This window comes from Poromitra crassiceps (genome assembly GCF_964638095.1).
Source record: "Poromitra crassiceps genome assembly, chromosome: 2".
NCBI classification, from domain to species: domain Eukaryota; kingdom Metazoa; phylum Chordata; class Actinopteri; order Beryciformes; family Melamphaidae; genus Poromitra; species Poromitra crassiceps.
The window spans coordinates 60353373-60367413 of record NC_139624.1 but is presented as its reverse complement, the minus strand read 5'-3'; positions in this window follow the sequence as shown (position 1 = coordinate 60367413).

The following is a 14041-nucleotide window of genomic DNA, read 5'->3' as shown; positions in this document are numbered from 1 at the left end:
TATAATACAGATGTTTCAGCCTAATGAGGCTTTCTTCAGTGAAGATCAGTTATATTTCTTGATCAAATGAGAATAGTGTTTAAAAGTGTTTTAAAGTGTGTTAAATGTGGGTGATTGGAGTCAGTCTTATGCTCAGTGTTTGAGAGATGCCAGCCACCTATAATAGTGGCAACTATTCTAAGCTATTGGGATGAGCAATGATGGTATTAACATATACATAGTGGCATTAATTAGGGAGAGTAAGCCGCAAGTGAATGCAGGTCAATTTAGCACTGAGGACACCGTTCTCACATCATGACCTTAAACATGGTCATGAGGCAGGTGAGAGGGGGAAGCTAACACTTTTTCATTTAAAGGAACACTCCGCCCATTTTCAACCAGCTTTGTATCATTAGAACATCAGTAGTATATCAGAAAACTGTAAACTGTTTTGAAGTCTGTCATCATTGGCTCTTCAGCCGAACACCTCAAATATGCCAGTCTGAGAACAGCTCCTCTTCTCTCTTTATGCTTTACTGGGTTTATGGTCCATGGCCTGTTGCCTGACTCAATGCTTTCTGTCTTATTAGTAGGAGAGAGAGAGCCAGCACACAAAAATGTCCTTTCGTTTAGTTTATTCCAGCTTGACACCAGGTACAGCACACACGCGGACGTTTCAGCCTAACGGCCTTCTTCAGCGTGTCAATTCTGTCTTATTAGTACCTGTTGTCAAGGACAAAAGTGGGAAAATAAGTAGCCTAGATAACTACAGGCCTATAGCTCTTGCTAGCATCCTATCTAAAGTCCTTGAATTAATTATCTTGGATAAAATCAATGAGTGTATCCACTCCACAGATAACCAGTTTGGTTTTAAAGCCAAACATGGCACTGACCTGTGTGTTTATGCACTGAAGGAGATTGTGAACAAATACAAAGGCCTGAACTCATCTGTGTTTATATGTTTTATTGATGCTTCCAAAGCCTTTGATCGGGTTAACCACTGTAAACTATTTACAAAGTTGAGAGAAAGAGGTGTGCCTGGATACTTGGTAAGGATTCTAGTGTACTGGTATGCCAACCAAACTATGCAGGTGAAATGGGGAGATAGTGTATCTGGCCCATTTAGGGTAAGCAATGGGGTCAGGCAGGGAGGGATTTTGTCCCCTGTTCTGTTCAATCTTTATGTTGACGACCTGTCCAAGAGACTGAACGCCTGTAAGACTGGGTCCATGATTGGCGTTACATTGGTGAACCATCTGATGTACGCAGATGACTTGGCCGTCCTCAGCCCGAGTAGCGCTGGTCTTCAGCAGCTCCTTGCAATATGCACCGAGTATGGCTTGGAAAATGATATAAAATACAATGCACACACACACACACACACACACACACACACACACACACACACACACACACACACACACACACACACACACACACACACACACACATACATACATACACACACACACATATATATATATCGTTTGTGCTGCCACTTTCGACACAGGGGTGTACAGTGTCCAATTTGTAAAGGCTAGCACTCCAGTGAACAGGTTTTATCCATTTACATACTGAGAAGAGCGTTCTCAATGTTATTAAAACAGTTGGTGTTAAACAGAAACATAATGTGTATTGTATACCTTCGTTTAGATGCTTTGTTTATTGTTTTAATCTGCCAACTAACCATTTTTCTATGAATTTTAAAAACATGATTACGCCGCTTTTACTCTGAAGGTAACCGGAGGTCTTATATTCGCTAGCTCCGCAAACCGGAAGTAAACCGGAAGTTTTATATTCGTTCATAGAACGGAGCTCTCCACCTCCCTTCTCTCCACCTTCATCCTTGGGCTCCGCTCCCCTCCATTTTCCAGATGCGGAAACATAACTACAACATCTCAGCAACCACCCCGTCAACCAGACGGTGTCCACCCGCTATGCCGACCTTAGGTTTAGGCGTGGGTCTGGGGGAGGTTAGGTTTGGCGTGGGGGCTCAATTCTTACCCAGAGAAAAGGTACAGCACTGAAAATGTAACAAGCAATAGTTTTTTAAACATCTTTATTTTAAAAGATGAAAAACCCCAGGTGCTTTAGTCCCAAGCTTCAATGCTCCTGGCCAATCCCGGCGCCACAGGGCGTGGTTATTGCTTATCCTATGTGGGGTTAGAAATCACGCGGCTGGGAGAGGTTAGCTCCACCGACACGGTGCACGCTGCCTCGCTCAGCTGGTTCTGCTTGTGGGCTATCGGCATTGCGACCTGTCGGCACTGCGGCCTGTCGGCACATAGACGCGGCACCAACCAGACAATCCCATGTTTACAAACCCACATTAACCTCGCGTCACCAGGCTCTTCTCGGCGAGAAAGAGCCTGGCTCCCGCCCACAATTGATTTTGTCACCCTACTGGTTCCGGCCTAGAGCCCGCCCTAGACCGGATGGCAGCGTTTCTAGCTCGTCAACTTTCACGTTAACTTGACAATTTGACCCAAGTATCAGAACGGCAAACAACAAAACAAAAGATGGACGTACCGAAGTTCTTTTAGAAACATTGCGGATTCACAATCTCACATCTTTTAAGCCAATACAGAAGCTTTGCATCAGACAATTAATCGAGGGAAGAGACATCAAGCTAACAGCAACACAGATGTTTTTTGGCGCACTGCCTTCCGGTGTTCATTCTGGTTCCGTGGTTTACGCCCCATGACAAAAAGCGGGGTGGAAGGTGCCCAGACTAAACCCACATCTTCTTCTTCTTCTTCTTCTAATGTTTTATGGCGGTTGGCAAACATCTTTTGTGCATTACCGCCACCTTCTGGATTTTAGCAGTTACAAAAATATTCTCTTCAGTGTGAAAAACAAAACTACGTCCACCCAAAATACTCCAAAACATAATAGTGTCCATTCTTCTGTCACCCAGACTCACTCGTCTGGGTTTTATCAAATGCTTCCCTCAGTATATTGTCTAGATCTTTCCCAGTTACATCCACCACGTCCAAAAACCTCCTGGCAGCGTCCAGCACCATCTCGATTCTCTCCGTCTTCCCCGTCACATCAACAGCACAGTTGACCACCATCGCAATGAAAGCCAAAAATTTCCTCTTTTCTACACATAGAAGGTCAGCTCGATCCATTTCCTGCTTTTTCTTCTCTGGTTCCTTCTGTACCACCACCCTATTCCTCTCTTCATTTCTCTCCCACCCCCATCTCTTAGCAGCTTCCACATACGACATTCCCCTAGTTTCTCTTATCCTATTCACTTCCTTTTCTTTCTTTCTCCTTGGACACTGCACAGACCCTGCATAGTGATTTCCCTCACAATGTAAGCACTTAGCTTGTTCTTTCTCAATGCACCTCTCTTCACTGCATTCCTCCTTTCCACATCTGCCACACTTTCTTTTTTTTTGACATACAGCAGCCACATGCCCATATTCTTGACAACAGTAACACCTCAAGGGAGCTCTTTCAAACGGTCGTACCTTATAACACACATAATCACAGTACACTCTCTCTGGTAATTCACAATCAAATGTCAAGCACACGGATTCACTATCCTCCTTTTTCCCTTCACGGAATCTCGTCAATCTCCTTCCCTCTTTTACACCTTCAACCTTGAGAAAAACTTGAACGTCCACAAACACTGGCACACCGCTTACCACACCTTTCTTCCATGTTTTGTCCCCGAGCGGGAAGCTATCCACAAGCACATTGTCACTCTGACTCTCGCCGACCGAATAAATTTTTAGGGCTTCCTCCCTCTGCTTTTCTGACACACATTCAACTACAACCATACCACTCCTAGTTATCTTTATCGATCGCACATCACCAACTCTTCTGCCAATATACCTGCCTATTGCATGTGGATCGTTAAAAACACCGTCCACCTTTTCCGTAGCCACTATTCCAACAATGGACTCCTTTTTCTTCACCCCACCTTCCTCATCTGAATCACTTACTTCACACTCCTTCTTCCTTTTCTTCCTCTCAATTCCTTTCAAATCCTCCTCACTTTCCACTTCCCACTCCACTAATTCTGACTCCGATAACATTTCCTCTCCGCCAACCACTCCTTCATTTGCGCAACAAACTTTATTCTTCTTCTTTTTCTTCGCCATCCTATCCTAAATCCACTGTTTCAAATAGGCTACAAATTCTAGAGTTCTCTTTCTGCGTTCAAACAATCCGCCTTCCGCACTCGTGTCCTCCTTCACCACGCCGTGTCCTCTCTCTCTCTCTCCGCGCTTGCCTCTAGTCACAAACCCACATCGCTACAGTATAGACCCCTTATACGCCTACGTCACAATGACAACAAGTAGCGTCAGATGCACAAGACGGAGGCAGAAAGACGGACTCCGCGCAGCCCTGTCAAGTAGTTTTCCAGTCGCCCGAAAACTATTCGAGCTATGTCTTCGTGTTGTACAGTGGGATGCCAGAATCGGAAAGCTATTGTAGGAGAGTATTCGGGTCCGCCTATTCACACTTGGTTAATAAAATAATAAACGATAGAGCCAGGCTGTAACGTTATAATTCACCTAATTCTCCCCACATATCCTGTTCTACGCAACTCGAGGGAACATACACAGCCTCGCACACACGCAATAGAACACAACACAACACTGAACAGTCTGTTACACTATCTACAAAGCAAGGACTAAAGTTTTACCGAATCCCGTCAACTCATACTGCTTTTAATGCTAACCGTAAGTGTCTTTGGTTGCAAGCCGAAAGAGGAAATCGTTAAAAATGCCCGACTTTGCAGTGCTCGCTCATTTCATATCAGGTAAACTGTAGTAGGCTGCTAGTAACAGCCACATCGCTCGGTTAGTTAACAACCAAGTAACGTTAAATAATGTCATTATTGAGTTGAACTGATTGGAACGAGGACATCATTAAAAATGCCCGACTTTGTAGTGCTCATTTCATAATCAGGTAAGCTGCCTGAAACTGTAGGCTGCTCAACATCGCTCGGTTAGTTAACGGACCAAGTAACGTTACATAATGTCATTATTGAGTTGTGTGCATTATCAACATAACAATATATCTTTGCAAGTTACAGAATAATTATCTACGCTATCCCCAGTTATAAAGGAATGCACGATATGTATTGCTGGCCATAGGCTTGGCCAATTGACAGCGCCAGTGCGTATGGGTCTGTAAGACATATCCCATTAAACAACGTTAATTTCGATGCATAACATTGCTTATCCCTAGGCGATAAGCTGTGGTAGTAAGCCGAGAACTGCATTTTAAAACTAAAATATAACTGTGTGTTGCAGATGGGCACAGAGCAGTCCTGACACTGACAGCGGGGCTTTCACACAGTTCTCACTGTCTGTCAATGCTGGGCTGACGGCTTTTTGCCTACACGATGCGCGCGCAGCTCAATGTTGACAAGCTGTATAAGGGGTCTATTCACCTTATTCACCACGCCCACTTTTTCTCTCTTCCGCGTTCAACGCAAACGTATTTGTTCTTCCGGTTCAGTGCTAGTTGCCTTCTGTGGCTAATATTAGCCACTAGTTAGTTATGTTATATGGCAGTAAAATGCCACTGAATGACCAAATTGATATAACTTTTAACCATTTCGAGTAACACTGTTTCCATACGGATCACCAGCGTTAGTTTGTTGTTTATAACGTGGCTATATTCATAACGTTTCTATCTCGGATGCGTTATTTCGAATCGCACATAGGTTACGCTAAAACGCACATAGGTTACGCCTCGAATCGCACGCAACCTATGTGGGTTTCAGGACGCAACAGCCTCGACTCCACTAACGTCATCTTAAGAGCACAATATTCCTGGAATGCAAGTTTAACTAAACAGTTACATGTCCTCTGCATTCTACATAAAATTAAGATATTACGGGTTGTTTTATTTTGTATGTTACATACGTATTGGCCAAGATATTGTAGCGGGTTGGGTTTGTGTGCTACTGTAAGTGTGTTATACTGTTCTGTGCATGGGGGTTAACTGTGGGATTGACATGTCTGTGGGGATTTACGGGGGTCTGTGAAGGCGACATATAGCCAGTGGGTGGGGTGAGAGGGGGGTTCACCTGTGATTGGCTGGGGGGAGGGGAGCTGTGGGCGAGAGGGGAACAGCTCGGGGAGTTGGAGCGTGAGCCTGGAAGAGACGGCTGTGTTTGGGGAGAGCTGAGAGCTAGGAGGGAGCTAGCGGGGGTTGAGTGTGTGTTGGGGGTTTGTTTTGGCGTGGGCTACGGCTGACAGTAGCCCCCGGACCTGTGTTCAAAGAATAAAGTGCGGTAACTAGATCCTGACTCTCGCCTGGTTCCTGACAATGCTACACTGGCGTCAGAAGTTAAAACTTAACGACTGGAAGACTCGAGCGCGACCTGGCGTTAGCGGTTAGCTGTTTGTGTGCTAGCTGCTACAAGGACCACGTGGAATGGTGCGCATAGAAGAACGCCTGTCGGTGGACAGGGGGGAAAAGGAGCTACCGACCCCGGAGTTTAGCTCGGTGCTTGCTAGCATGGAGGGCCGCCTGAAGCAGGAGCTCAGCGCGGTACTTGCCGGCGTGGAGGCCCGCTTGATGCAGGAGATCAGACGGCTGTTGGAGGCGACGCCTGGCTGGGCAGAGGGGCTTATGGAGCTGCTACGGGAAGTCGCGCAGCGCGGAGAGAAGCGGACGGAGGAGCCGCAAAGAGAGTGTTGGACTTGTGGGGGACATGGACACCTGGCGAGGTGGTGTCGCAGTGGTTCCGAGGGACAGACGGGGTACGCGGAGCAACGATACTGGGGACGGCCGGGTGTCTGCTGGTCGTGCGGAGCCTTCGGGCATCTGGCCAGGGGGTGTCAGGAGGCTGTCGGGGGGCAGAGGATGGCGGGAGAGGAGAGACGTGCAGGCGGCTGGCAGGTGAGACTCTGCTGGTCGTGTAAGAGGCCTGGACATTTGGCCAGAGACTGCACTGAGACAGTGGAGGTCAGGGAAGAGACACGGGTTGGGGAGAGTGTGGAAAGCCGGGGGGAAGAGAACGTTGTTAGGATCGGGAGAGCGACGCTCATATTTCCAGGTGAGCAGGTGTCGCTACTAACGCCGGAGGGACCGGCACAGCCGAGCTGCGCTACGCCCCCCACGGTTGCTGTACGGGAAGCCGAGGTGGTGGTCGCGGCCGGTTGTGTTCTCCCTGCTGTCCTGAACACGCCGCCCCCTGGGGGAGGGGGACGGGAGGACGGGCGAGTGCAAGAGGCGGAGGAAGAGGAGTACTGTTCAGATGAAGAGGAGTTCTGTTCAGATGTGGACCTGGAGGACGACAACATGACCATCATGGATGTCGACGCGGATGAGTGGCAATACAGGCAGGCGGAGGACGTGGATATCGGTCCCGCGTATACGTGGGTGGTGACCGGACGCCGGCCCCCTGTGGAGGAGATTCACAGGTGTTCCGGTGTCACAAAGGAACTGTGGGAGATGTTTACCGACCTGCATCTGGATGAAGACAGAGTTTTGGGGAGGGGGGAACATGGGAAGAGAGGGTTCCGGGCGGTGGTACCCAGCTACCTGCAGGAGTTGGTATTACGGTGGGCACACAGGGGCCCGGGACCCGGTCATCAGGCGGCTGAAGAGGCGCTCCGCGGTGTTCGGACGCTGTTCTATTGGAACCAGTACGAGGGGGATGTGCGGAACTACTGCAGTGCGTGTGAGGACTGTGGGACACAGGGGGGGGCTGAGGAGAGTCACCCGGCGGAGGAGTGACCCCACTGGGGGGGGAGAGGGACTAGTGTGCTTCTGGTGGGCCAGAAGCTTTGATGTGAGGGGGAAGTGTAGCGGGTTGGGTTTGTGTGCTACTGTAAGTGTGTTATACTGTTCTGTGCATGGGGGTTAACTGTGGGATTGACATGTCTGTGGGGATTTACGGGGGTCTGTGAAGGCGACATATAGCCAGTGGGTGGGGTGAGAGGGGGGTTCACCTGTGATTGGCTGGGGGGAGGGGAGCTGTGGGCGAGAGGGGAACAGCTCGGGGAGTTGGAGCGTGAGCCTGGAAGAGACGGCTGTGTTTGGGTTGAGCTGAGAGCTAGGAGGGAGCTAGCGGGGGTTGAGTGTGTGTTGGGGGTTTGTTTTGGCGTGGGCTACGGCTGACAGTAGCCCCCGGACCTGTGTTCAAAGAATAAAGTGCGGTAACTAGATCCTGACTCTCGCCTGGTTCCTGACAATGCTACAATATGTTAGTTTATGGGGGAGTAATTTTGCCACTTTAGGAGCGGAGTGTGCGCGGCCATTTTGCCTGCGGGGTTTTTGGCAAGTCAAAACGGAAATACTATTACGAAATGACGTAATGCATGTGTGGGCAAAGAATAAGGTGAATAGTCTAAATGAAACATTAAGGTTCAGATGGGTCGCTGTGCGTGGAAACGGCTGTAATGACCGCAGCGCGATTCCTTTCATTGTTGCATTTTTCTGAGTTCTTCACTGACACATTTCATGCTGCCAAATAAAACTAATTGGACTTGCGACATTATATTTAATATTTCAAGGTCAGAGAAGTGTCTCTTTTGAACCTGTTTCGCCTCACAATGATGTGAAATCAGGGGGCGAGGTCTCTCAAAGGAGAATAATTAGGGGCGTGATATTTAAATGACGATAGATTACAGCCGCTGGGTTTATCAATGAGTGCTCCTTCTTATGCTGTGATTGGCAGGATACAAATGCTTCATAACACGAGCCCTATCGTAAGAGGCTTCTGAAACTGCCGTGTCTGCCAACATTGATAAATCCGGGCCAGTATGTTTTAGTAATAGTAATAGCAATAGCAATAGCAATAGCAATGGAAGAAGCAGTAGCACTAGTAGTAGGAGTAGTAGTAGGAGTATCCTGTGCTTCAGTGGAGAGGTTTAGTGTTGAAATGTCACCAACAATAAAGGTTTTTTTGGGGAAACAATATACCGTATAACATTTTGGAATTTCATGGCATGAAATCTAAAGCTATTGAATATCCAAATATATCATATCAGCCTTCAAAAGCTCATTGGGGACACCCTGACATTATGGGGTACACAGCAGGTCAAAACAATGAGTATATCAATGACACAGACATGGTCTATCTGAGCTTTGGTTTTAATCCAAATATTACAAAAGCCCCCACTAATGTGATTCATAAGAGGTCTAATGTCATGTTATAGCACTTAGTGACAAGCAAGACAACAGTAAAACTGACAGGTTGTTGTATTGAGTCTGGCGTACCACATAGGAGAGTGATCCCCGTTATCCCAGAGTTGCAACAACACTGTACCGTCCACCACTCACTCACTCCCTGCCTTCTTGTCCAGTTTGATCTTCTCCCACCTCCAGAGGGATGATGAAGTCACCTTTCACACTCTGCTGCCCCCAGAGACCACCAAACGCACCACTGCAGCTGACAAACTCTACGAACTGCTGGGTGAGCGAATCAGAATTAACTATTATCTGCAGTTAAAAAATAAATAACTGAGTGCTGTTTAAAGAAATTGGTAAATTAGAAAAACGTCATTATATACCCAAATTCTCTTACTTAACACAGCTATCACAGTACTTGTAATTAAGTTAAAATTGTCATAATAAACAACAAAGAAATACCGGTAGTTGAAATGAATGTTTTCCGGAGTTAGGTACTACAGTACAACCAAAATTACAAAACAATCACTGGCACAGTGGTTTGAAAGAAGTATTCACCTCATTTGATTTTCTTGATTTTGTGGTTTATAGTAGTTTACAGTCTAGAGTCTGAGAGGGACAAAATGGAGTTTCAAAGAAAAATAATAAATTGTAATTTTTCCATTTAGTCCATGGGCCAAAGCCCCAAATTTCACTCATTGGTATCACTCAAGGTGGCAAAATCTAGTCACATTTTTTGAAAAGGTACATGTCCATAGATGATATTTTGGTATGATAACCTTTGCTAAGTGGTAGCTTTGTCACAGTTATCAGCACATGAAGTTAACCACCCCCTACAATAAATTGGTATCTAGGCGCTGGTGCATATCCTACTTTAGGCTCATTTTCAGGACCTTTACTCATGTTTTATGAAGGCATGGTTGGTCTAATTTTAAAGGGTAGACTCATAGGTTCATTTAAGCACAGTTGTGAGTTTGTCTAATAAACATAGAGGTCACATGGGCTCTTCAAAGTGTCAACAACATTCGTTTAACCACCATTTCCGCCTAAACTATAGTCTTTATTTGAGCATTATGACATGTAGGAACATCACTGACACAAATAACAAAACCTGAAATACTCACAGGACTGTAACAATTGAGGAAATGTATAATCTTCCCATATTATCCCACTATGAAGGCTGATTGTGGGATTTTGATGGGCCCGGGCCAGAATTTTCACTAATTGGTACCATCCAAGTTGACAAATTCTAGTTTTGTATTTTGAAAAGGTCTGTACCTTTAGATGATATTTCAACTTGATAAACCTTCCCAAGTGGTATCTTAGTCACAGTTAACCCTCAATGACACCAAACATTGATCCAAAGAAAGAGACAATCTTGTCACTTTATTTGAACAGAACACCACTATCACAAATATAATATTAAACAGTAAAAAAAAATCTTACTTTTTCCCCAAATTTTTTATTCCCCATTAGTGCTCATTTTTTATTTATTTATCCTGGTTGCTGCTCCACCCTCTGCCGATCTGGGGAGAGCTGAAACTGGCTCCATGCTTCCTCCGAGACATGGGCAGTGTAGCCAGTCACTTCTTTTCACCTGACAGGGGAAGCTTCACCGGTAGGACATAGCACGTGGGATGATCACGCTATTCCAATGAGTTCCCCTCCCTCCGAACAGGCGCCCTGAACGACCAGAGGAGGCACCACTTCAGTGACCACGATATTGCATGTTTTGGTGAGGGGTTCCTATATGAAGGAAACCCCCAGGGGGCACGGGGAGAACATGCAAACTCCACACAGAAAGGCCCTTTTGACGACCCCACCCGGGCGGTGGCCACTCGAGGACATTTGGTGCAGAGCAGCAGGTAGCAAAGATTGTTGGCATCACATACACTGGATGATGGTGCATACGTCCTGCAGACAAATTATTCCATATTGGAAAGATTATGGTAGACCAGACAATTGAGGAGACCATAAACAAGGACAATCAGACTGCTGGAGGAACCAAGGGTTTCAGCCTGAAAGCTGGTGCAGTCACTTCAGACAGAAGTCAGTATCTGAGGCAGCTCAGGAACATGAGAGGCAACAAGTCCACAGACTGTTTCAGTCATCACGATCTACAGAAGCCCAGAATAGAGAAGGATAGGGCAGATGTGAATGCCTTTGTAGAGCTTATGGAGAAAAGCTGGGTAAACCCTCTAGGTCCAGATCAGTCTAATATCATCAGCCTTTCCACAGGAATTGCTGTGTCACCAAGTCAAGTCAGTCAAGTCAAGTGTATTTGTATAGCCCTAATTCACAAGCATGTCTCAGGACTTCACATAAATATGTCTAGCTAATTCTAGCTACCACAACAGTAGCAATTACAGTAGTAATAATAACACATTGAACAATCATATGATAGAGAAAGAGTAACCAGCAACCAAGTTCCATGACAAAGTGGGAAAAAAAGAATCTGAAGACATTCTCAGGCATCACAAAAAGAGATAGAGGAAACCAAACACAAAACAAGGAGCTGGTCTTGAAAGCAGATAGAAATATTTTTGGGCATATGATCATTGCTTCGCAAAGTAAATATCTGCACATTGAAGATGTCCTGGCTCATGGTCCACTGCCTTGGTCACTTTCAATCCAGATGTCTCATTGCGGAAAACCAACAAAGCCGCTGCACTCGCTAGCGAGTTAGAGAAATCAACATTAGCAGTTGAGGATATTGGAGACACTCATGCTGAAAGATGATGGCAAGACTTTTGGAGAGATTGCTGGTTCTGTGTTGAACCTAGCATTGCATGAAGGAGAAAGAGTTACTCTTTCTCTCTCTTTCGGTTACTCAGTAACTGAATAGATGTGGTGTTTGATGTGTACTGGAAAACATCAATCAAGAATGCCGAGAGATGCAGTTGTGGTTCAGCAAGTAGTAGCACTCAATGGAAGAACATTGCCCCAGGACACAATGTCATGCAGTGGAGAAAGCTTTTAAGTAATCCAGACAGCAAAACTGCCTTGATAACATTCATCGTGGACCAGTGAAAGCTACCACAGAACTGGGCAAAGCTTCAGGACAAGCAGCTATTTGCAACCTGTGGAGAGACATGCTATTGTCTCAACAAAAAAGATTGTAATGTTGAAGAGCTAAAGTCTTCCCATGAGGAGGCCGTGACCCTGGATGACTATGATGATAATGATGATGATGAATAAAACAGAATATGAATACTGTTTAATATTATATTTGTGATAGTGGTGATGATAAAGATCATTGGTTAAATAAATGATAAGTTAGAATTCTTGATTTTTTTCTAGCACATGTTCTGTTCAAATAAAGGGACACGATTGTCTCTTTCTTTGGATCAACGGTTGGTGTAATTGAGGGTTAACTGTGACTAATATACCACTTGGGAAGGTTTATCAAGTTGAAATATCATCTAAAGGTACAGACCTTTTCAAAATACAAAACTAGAATTTGTCAACTTGGATGGTACCAATTAGTGAAAATTCTGGCCCGGGTTCATATTCTACTTTAAGGCCCACAATCAGCCTTCATGGTGGGATAATATGGGAAGATTATACATTTCCTAAATTGTTACAGTCCTGTGAGTATTTCAGGTTTTGTTATTTGTGTCAGTGATGTTCCTACATGTCATAATGCTCAAATAAAGACTATAGTTTAGGCGGAAATGGTGGAAAAACGAATGTTGTTGACACTTTGAAGAGCCCATGTGACCTCTATGTTTATTAGACAAACTCACAACTGTGCTTAAATGAACCTATGAGTCTACCCTTTAAAATTAGACCAACCATGCCTTCATAAAACATGAGCAAAGGTTCTGAAAATTAGCCTAAAGTAGGATATGCACCAGTGCCTAGATACCAATTTATTGTAGGGGGTGGTTAACTTCATGTGCTGATAACTGTGACAAAGCTACCACTTAGCAAAGGTTATCATACCAAAATATCATCTATGGACATGTACCTTTTTAAAAAATGTGACTAGATTTTGCCACCTTGAGTGATACCGATATCTGGTCTGGCCCATGGACTAATTCATGAAATCACAGAGGGTGCACTCTTTAGTAGGTGTTTTAGTCACATTTCTTCATTGACTTGCATAGTGAAACTGTATTAATCTCTGATGCCCCCCCCCCCCCCCCTCCCCCTCAGAGCGGGTGAAGGCAAGACGACTGACGGTACAGCAGGCTGAACCCTACAGTGCCATCATCATCAACCTTGGACCACTCAGCAAGACTGCCTGAGGACCCCCCCCCCCCCCCATCCCGTTACAATGACTCACCTTAGGGCTTAGGGTCATTAACGTTCACTGCAGTATTGTTGATTGAGATTGTTTTAAACATTTTAATTTGTTTTACCATGTTATACGGTTTTTGTTTATGTTGTATTGTTCTGACATTAATGTTTTAAGCATTTTAAAATGTAACACTTTATACGGTTTTAATATTTTGCTTTTATTAATCAAATTAGATTTTTCTCAATCGTGTAGCACATGATCTTGATTTATCTTTCTACCGCTAGAATCATAGTCAGGGGTGAGGAATCTTTTCATTGTATTTCTATAGTCATTGTTATTTGTAGGATAGTCTTGCTTGCCAGGAGAGTCTGGCTGGGGAAGGCTTTCACTGTGGACTAGAGGAGAAAAAGGCTCTTTACAGCTGAACGTACCATGCAGGCTGGGCCTGGCTAGCTTCATTGCATAATCCACATCAATCATTTTCAGCATGTAGCAACAAGCTAGCAGATAGCACTGCTGTTGTTATTGTTTCAAAGGCAGCGGCACAGGCATTTGAGCTCAGCAGATTCAACACGTACAGCAGCAGAGGCATACAGATTCGACACGGGTGGGGTGGACGGGAAATCCAAATATGGTCGCAGCCGCAGTGAGAGCGGGTGGGAGCCAATTGCAGAGCTTGCAGGGAGCGGAATGGGATTTCCATCCGGCATC